The sequence below is a fragment of the Lactuca serriola genome, chromosome 5 (genome assembly GCF_051521515.1).
Source record: "Lactuca serriola cultivar US96UC23 chromosome 5, Lser_US96UC23_V15, whole genome shotgun sequence".
Lineage (NCBI taxonomy): Eukaryota > Viridiplantae > Streptophyta > Magnoliopsida > Asterales > Asteraceae > Lactuca > Lactuca serriola.
This window is the reverse complement of record NC_136412.1, coordinates 185462683-185471256: the sequence shown is the minus strand read 5'-3', so window position 1 is coordinate 185471256 and position 8574 is coordinate 185462683. Positions and strand designations below refer to the sequence as shown.

At 35.4% G+C, this 8574-nt stretch overlaps 1 pseudogene across 1 annotated transcript; it reads right to left on the bottom strand.

Moving 5' to 3' along the window:
• Nucleotides 1-1216: 1216 nt before the first annotated feature.
• LOC145051368 (mitochondrial import inner membrane translocase subunit TIM23-1 pseudogene) lies at nt 1217-3543 on the bottom strand (annotated as a pseudogene). Its single transcript, XR_013683574.1, has 2 exons — nt 3000-3543; nt 1217-2897 (listed from the first exon to the last, which is right to left on the bottom strand). The product of XR_013683574.1 is annotated as a mitochondrial import inner membrane translocase subunit TIM23-1 pseudogene (transcript).
• Nucleotides 3544-8574: the final 5031 nt, after the last annotated feature.

The following is an 8574-nucleotide window of genomic DNA, read 5'->3' as shown; positions in this document are numbered from 1 at the left end:
ATTTGCATTTCATGTCTCGTAATAGAAAATAAAATACCATATACAAAAAATATAATACATTGCACAAAAGTTAATGTCATACAAATAATCATTCCAATAGTAGACAAATGGATAAATCTCAAAGGGTTCAAAAATATGTTTGTCTTCTAATAGAACTTATACACAAGAAAGTACTGAATTTGCTATTGAACTTATACACAAGAAGCATAACAATAAGAAGTAGAAACAAGAAGTCAAAGAATGGGGTGCTGCTCAGAAAGGATGAAGGCATGAAGCAGACACTATGCAGTATGAGTTTCATCTGATGTTCTACACAATAATACTCGCCCTCCATCCGCCGAATCATGTATCGCCACCTGTGCACCTGATATTTGCACGCAAATCCCTTTTCCCAATTAAAAACAAAATATAACTTTCATCTAAAATTAAAAAAAAAGCAAGTGGACTCACTCACTCACCTGCTTTATATGAGCTAACTTGGTCTTGTTCTCTCCATATATGGAGCCTAACAAGCTTTGAGGAACCATAATCTCAACACTTACACTTCCACTTCCTCCTTCTGATTCACCTACTTCACCCGTGTACCTGTTGCTGCTACCTGACTGGACAACAAATACAAAGACAAAGACTTACTGCTACTAGCATACACATATTTCCTAAAGAACAACTTAGAAAGTATGGTAACCCAAATGATGAAGTTGTACAGGTAAGGTAGGTTTTTTTATAACTTTTTATTAGCTTTGCTACTATTTACATTTATCATTTTCTAAAATACACTGTGTTAAAAAAAAAAGTAGGATGCTATAATACATGAAAGCACGTTGGCATTTCTAGCACATATTCCTTAATAAAATCAGTAGGGTCAATTTGGTAATTTACCTTAGAGTTTGGTAATTTACCTTAAGGGCAATTTTGTAATTTACCTTAGAGTTTGGGACATATTCGTGAGGCATACCAAAATTGAAGTTATAGTTTTTTCATGGGACATTCAAAGATCAAAGAAGTGGCATTTTTTTATTAGAGACACCAATCAAACTATTTTCAGTGATGTGGATGCAAGGGCATTTACGTCTTTTTGCATGATATATGATTATTACAGCATCCTACATAGTACTTACGTTTATTCCAATTACAACATTGTAACAGTGAAAAATATACCCAAACACAAAGCTAATAGAATAGATTTTCAGGTAGAAAGTATAACCTGGCAGCAAAACACAACTTTCTATTTAGGCTGAAGACCGGAAGTTCATCAACTATTATTATTAAAAACCTGAGAGAGAGATAAGGAAAATATCTACATCAGCATCACCCAAGAAATAAGAATTATAAAATAGATAAAAGAGTGAAAAAAGTAACAAATAAAAGCATCAATCAAGGGTACTACATTTCCTTTTGTGAAAATCAGGTTTAAGCATTTCCAATACAATATACCACAACTTCGAGGTAGGTGCAAAATGATGAAATAATTAAAGTATAATGTTGTAATAATAGAATGTGGAAGTAGAATGTCATCATAATGCTTATAAATAGAATTGCTTTCTTAAGAAAAAAGATCTAAAGTATAATGTTGTAATAATAGAAATAAATGACAGTGAGAATGTATGAAAATCAATAAGCTTGCATATATTTATTAAAACAAAGAATTAGCTAATCTTCCTCTCCCGAGTTCTCATTAAACTCAATTGGTTCAAAGTCTTTTCCATTTCTGTTTTGTCGTTGTTTGCTCTAGATTTCTGCCACATGTCTAGTTGGCTGATAAAACATTTATTTCTCATCATTTCCCATGGCAGAGAGCAAAGTAGGAAGAATTGTTAAAAGATGGACATTTAGACCAGCACCTGCAACATCCGCAACAGCTCCTATAGCATGTGCATTGAAAGCACTTGAAACCATATAATTAAAGTGTCTAAGTAACATATAATTAAAGTGTCTGAGTAAAAGCTCCGATAACATGTGTATTCACCTGAATGTATTTTGAAGCCGCGATACCAAAGATGGATACAATGAGAACTTGCCATGTCACTAAGGCCATAATGAAAATCATAGCAAGTAATTCAATACCAGCAGCAATCGAATACACATACGCAAACGGTATGTCAAAATCAATTACACTCATATCAGATGAGGCCTGACAAGAGATAGTAAATATGTTACCAAAAGGGTAGAAATTAATTAATTGAATTTAGTTACCAAAGAACTCTTACCCTTGTCAGAATTTATCCAACTGGAGTAAAGTCAAAGAATACCATAGGGGCACGTGGAATTGAACCGGTAAATTTAGTAAAGAGTGATTTGGAGTCTTTTAATCCTAAAAGGACAGAAAGCAGTGATCTCAAATACACAAAAAAGGTGCAAGTGGTTGAGATCTATGTGTAAACACCAATCAACAAAATCTCAGATTCAAAATGGCATGTACGTCGGTGATCTAAACTCTATGGAATGGTATGAAGGGTGTAATGTGTAAATAATACATAATATAAAATATATAAAATTAAGAATTTCATCATATCAAGGTAACAAGTTTTTTTGAGACATCCAACACAAATTCCAAGTTCCTGTGTCAAATTAAGTTCTGAAACAGTTTCTTCATAATAATAATTAGTAATAAAGTAAACCACATTCAGGAATCAATTGTCCAAAGAAGAAAAACTAAACATCCAATGCTCAAATAAGGGCAAAATGGTCACATCACCATTCTCACAAAAACACTTACCCAACTTACCCTTCCCAGGCAGGTCACCCCAACTGACTAAAGATTTACAATAAGAAACTAAAATCTTCCGACCTCCAGTTTTCAATTGGTGCATCCGATTGTATACTCCCGAGGGGGAAAATGGAATTTTGAAATACAACACATTTCTCATCATTTCAATTGGCCAATAACTTGTTGTTGCCTGAAGAGAAACAATCACACATTTCATTCCATGCCAAATTATGTCAATCATCTAAAATATTGTAAAATACTAAAATACTGTAAAAGACTAGAGATGAATCACCTTCAGAGATCTCAAAAGACCATAACTTGTAGTAAGATGAAATTGAATGCAAATCGAGCTCAGATTGGTACGTATCTCTTCAAAATCTGCTTCCCCGTCACGGCTAATCCCACCGCTATTCCACCATTAGCTCCGGCAACAGCCGCCGACCTAGGGCCTGCCGCCATCTTGTAAAGCACTCCAGTCGCTAATCCAGCCACCACGCTCCAGTAGCTAATCCAACCACCACGCATTTCATTCCGATTAACCCTAAGTTTCATGGTGTCTCTAGACTTAGAAGCCTTCACGCCCTCTACTAAACCTTTCCCGGCGACAACTACTGCATCGCTAAGGTAACCGATGCCGGTGTAGTATGTCAGGTTTTCGTCCCATCAACGCCATTGAGCGATGGATTCCTCTTGAAAGAGGTATTCAGGAGACGTAGGAAGTTTATACAGGGTTTGTGCGGGGACTCTATAAGATCTTGGTAAGGGTTGTATAGCCGACGATTGTCATGGTGGTCGTCGCTTTCGTTTTTATTTGAAGATCACAGTTGGTAAGACATCTCGTAGTTAGGGCTACGATTAGGGTTTCGATCTTTCAAGAATCTGATTCCAAAGGATATATATATATATATATATATATATATGTATATATATATATATATATATATATATATATATATATATATATATATATATATATATATATAGAGAGAGAGAGAGAGAGATTGAGTGCAGAGGCAGAGGAAGACGAACTCCTTAAAGGATTATTAGGGTTTTTTGGTAGAGGATTTTAGAGGTGGGGTGTTTAATTTTTTGGTATTTCATTTCCCCCCATGGGCTATTAAAAATCAGAGACCGCGCCTTCCTTAAAAAAATATAAAGCGACACATTTACACGACACGCTTTTTTATGATAGGTGCCCTCCGTGTTTTTTTTGTTGGACACTAATTTTAGGGAACGCACAAATGCATGTTTTCTATCCTTGAAATTTTGCAAAACTGACATTATTTTTAGGGCACGCACAAATGCATATCCTCTATCAGCGAGTGTCATTGTTTGCGCGTCATTAAAGGGTTGTTTTCTAGTAGTGTGGGATGTGTTCTTCATGCTTTCCTTGATTGATTATGTATTCGTTACTCGATTCTAACTCACATCAATTGGGTTCAGAGAAAGATTCATGCAATCAATTTTAGTTTTCTCGTTTTTTTCATATTTTTTGAATCACTCTTTCCGATTCAAAGTTTTCTGCAATATCGAATAAGAAAACTTGTTTAATTGATTGTTTTTTTTCGATTATGCACTCTGTTTGTTAGATCAAGTGATTACATGTGACAACCCGAAACTTTTATTCTGTATGATTGGTCAAATTTATCAACATTAAACTTGATTCTATTACGTTTTAACGTCGTTTAAGGGTTCGTTTTGAGTGTTCTAAGCCCGAGTACAACTGGGAATGAGATTAGGAATGAGTCAACAAGTCGTATAGGGACAAAACCGGGCCATACACCCTCTAGGGAGGTGTGTATGGCCGTACACACGGGTGTGCAGCCGCACACCCACCCCCAGTCGCACACTCACCCTTATATATAGAGGGTGACCCCTTCATTCGTTCTTTTCCCTCTTTGGCTGCACTCTACTTTATATCTCTAGAAACTTCATCCAAGAACACCCCAAAGGCCTCAAAAACATTAACTATTCCATCATCTAACTTGTTATACTGGTAAGGTATCTTGATCTAAGCCTAAAGTTCTTCATGTTCTTCATTATTTGAAGGTGTACGGCCGCACACCTTCATAAGGTGGCCGTACACACCTTAAAGACTCTCTAAAGTGAGAATTTAGCCCCCATCTAGTATCTTGAACTTGGTATTGGCCTTGAAACACCTGAAAATCAACGTTTTGAGCATAAATGAAGAGTGTACGACCGCACACCCCTATGTACGGCCGCGCACACACTCTGTACGGCCGCACAATCCTATGTACGGCCACACACCCGATCTTATGGCCTTACACCCATTTTAATGCTCACATTTGGCCTTAAACTTGTAAAAAAAACCACTAAGAATGGGACCTAGAACACTCCTTGGATGCTTGAAGAACCTTGGAAACACCTCATAAACACTCCCCATCATGAGTGTACAGCTGTACACTCATGGGCCATACACCCATGGCAATACACGCGCTTAGGGTGGCCATACACCTCCCTCGTTCGATCAATTATTGTTCCGACACTTAGTTCAAGCATTTCCAGGTCCTTAGGGTGGTTTCCCATCATGTTTATGTTGGATTAGTGTCTAAGGCTGCAACTATATTTGGTAAGTACTTGACTCGGTTGTGCATGGTCCTTTTGGGTTGCCTTCACCATAGCAACTTGACAGGATGATTTGTAAAGAGAGAAGAGATATTATTGTTAATATTGTTGGATTAGATGTCTAAGCCCATAACTATTATTGGTATGTACTTGACCCGAGAGTAGCATGGTCCATTTGGGTTGCATATCATCAGGACAATTTGTTAGGATGGACTTTTGAGAGAAGGTTATTTATGGTTTATTAATATATTATAAGTTATAATATATTAATATGAAATCATATGTTTTAATTAGTATCAATCAAGAATTAATTTGGAATTAATTTAGTGATCAAAAGAGACTAATTAAATCTATGGGGACTAATTATGATAATTAGTTATATTTATATGTGTTGGGCTTATGACCCATGTTGGACCAAGTTTATGTATGGATACATAAAGAGTTAAGCCACATGAACCATGGATCATAAAACCCATTGGTATGGATTATGGGTTATACCCATGACCCTTGGAATCCTTCATATAAATAGGTTACTCCATAGCCAAAATCACCACTTCTTTTGTTAGAGAAATATGGAGTTGTTTTGGTGCATGGAATTCTCTCTCAAGAGCCACCTTTGTCCTAGGTGTGTTGTGATTCCATTTGAGGCATTTCATACTATTGGTGCTAAGCTCTTAAGGCCAAATACATCAAGACTTCAAGCCACATAAAAGGTATGTTTCCCTAACTAGTATATTATATGGTTTATGTCAAATGCATGCTAGTTATAGGTTTAATGCCTTGGAAACCATTTGCATGTATAATTAGTGAAAACATAGATCCAAGGTATTTAGGGTTGTATGTGCACCATAGGATGTTGTATTATATTAAAACCCAACAGTGGTATCAGAGCCATGGGTTGTTTTCTACTATATTTGATGCAAATGTATTTTTTTTTCAAGTTGATGAAAAAAAAATGAAAAAAAACATGAAGCTTGTCAAATTTTATGATAATTACTTGATTTTATGAAAAACTAATTATTTGTAAAATTTGAGTCACTTTACTACAAGAGTTGAATTAGGTCAATTTGTTAAAAGATAGAATGATATGATTATTTTATTTGTTTTAAAAGTTTGATCTAAGTGGTTTTAAGGAGTTACAAATTTTCTCATAAAATTTTGTAACTCAAAAGTTTTTTTTAAAGTTATGATCTTAAGAGTTTTGAAACTTCCATAAGTTATGGATGTGAAATGTCTCATTTATTAAGTCTTTAGGTTATGAAGTCCAAGAGTCTTCAAAGGAGAATTGTCAAAGTTTCAAGATTTGTATTAGTTTATATGTTTATCTAATTTCTTGAAAATTGTTGATGTGAATTATCTTTACTTATGAGTTTAATCTAGATCATAGAAAAATTATTTGATTATTGTATTAATTGGAATATTTGATCTTAATGGTTTTTATGAACTCCATAACTTGTCCACAAGTTATGGAAAGTGAAGAGTTTTTTCTTTTTAAAGTGTCATTAAGTCTCATAGGTTATGAAAATAGAAGAGTCTCTATTTATAATGTCATCATTAAATGATTTAATGTCTTCCATAACTTGTCCTCAAGTTATGGAACTTGATTTTTTTTCATTAAACCTTAATTAAACTCATAAGTTATGAAAAAGCCAAGAGTTTTGAAAGGTTTCAAAACTTGTCCTCGAGTTTTGGAATTTGTAAAGTTACCATCCATGTATACCTTAATTCCAAACTAGAGCTTAGAATTTTAAAAGTTAAAATTCAACCCTTATACTTTATAATATTATAAATTAATAATATTTACATATATGTATATGAGTAAAGTCAGTCTTACCGTTAGTAGGCCTCATTCACGAAGCCGGTCTATAAGGGGGGTATAAGGTTAATGCCTATAAAATGGCAGTTTAATGGGTGTCCACTCTCACCCACCGCTTCCTTGACCGGTGGAGGGTCGTTAGCCGAACGGGTAGGAAGAGGACTATAATTTTCCCTTCATTAAAAGTATTAATGAGAAATACTAAGTAACTAAACCTTTTATAAATACCCAATCTTAGTTACTTAGGAAAATGTGAATAAGGTGTTAATCCATGAAATTACACTTTGCAATTTGTTTAAGTCAGTTAGTGGAGCGTGTGTGGTTAACCAGCACACTAACTTATATTTAACAAGGTAGGCAAAGGGTAACTTAATGTTTATCATAGTATCGATGGAGCGTGTGTGGTTAACCGGCACATCGATTGAGGGGTAAACACTTAAGGGTGCCAAGTAATTTGCATGGTTACTTCACAACTTGTTTTGTGATCCTCGGCATCCCAGTCACAAAACTTGAAGGGCACACACGAGATTGAAACATGCCATTGAAATATTCTATAGCTTGGATTACGGCATCCCTCTTCCAAGTTATCAAATAGTTTGTTCAGTCCTAGCCTTAATATTTCATATTGGGTGTTATATTAAGGACTTTAAATCAACTATCTTAAATATCTCCCAAAAGATGTCAAGTTCAGACATCTATGATCTTCCCAAATATCTTGGAACTTCACTTCCTCCACCTCCTCCAATTATTCTCCCTAACCCACAAGTTCAAGGTCACTCAAGCCCTATTGGCAAGGCAAGGTCTAGGTGTGATCACATCTTGGAGATGAAGTTACATACTCACAAGCGGGGAGAGTTGGGTGTCAAAGTCTTAAGAAAGTTAGTGGTTCAATCACTTTCTAAGTCACATAGTGAGTTCCTTGGGACTCCTATGAAACAGACTATGACAAGACCCTTAATGATCTTATCTAGTTGCTTGGTGCTGCTAAATGAGAAATGATTTAGTGTACTAGTAAAGCAAATTTGATTAGGAGATCAACTTCCAAAAACTTTATGGACAGGGACAATAGTGACACAGGAAATCTAGAAAACCATTCTTTTCCCAATGGAAAGGGATTGGCCATAATCAACTCGGTTGACCAAATGGTAAAGAGAAAGGCTAAGTCTAAGATAGTCCCATGTACTATTACCTAAGGGTCCATATGGTCCTATTGCCAAAAGGAAAGGGCATTGGTTGCGAAGCTGTCAATTTTACCTGAATGATCATAAGGCTAGTAAAGTCAATAAGTTTGACTCTATTTCAGGTTAGGTCTACTATCTAACGCGGTTAAGTTTCTATTCTGAGATTCTTATTACAAGATGTGATTGGGTCACATGTTGATGTTTAAGAATCAAAGGAAAAGTGAAGGAAACTTAAAGAAAGAGTATGTTGAATCTGATTGCGAAGATGGATTTCTATCGCTTGA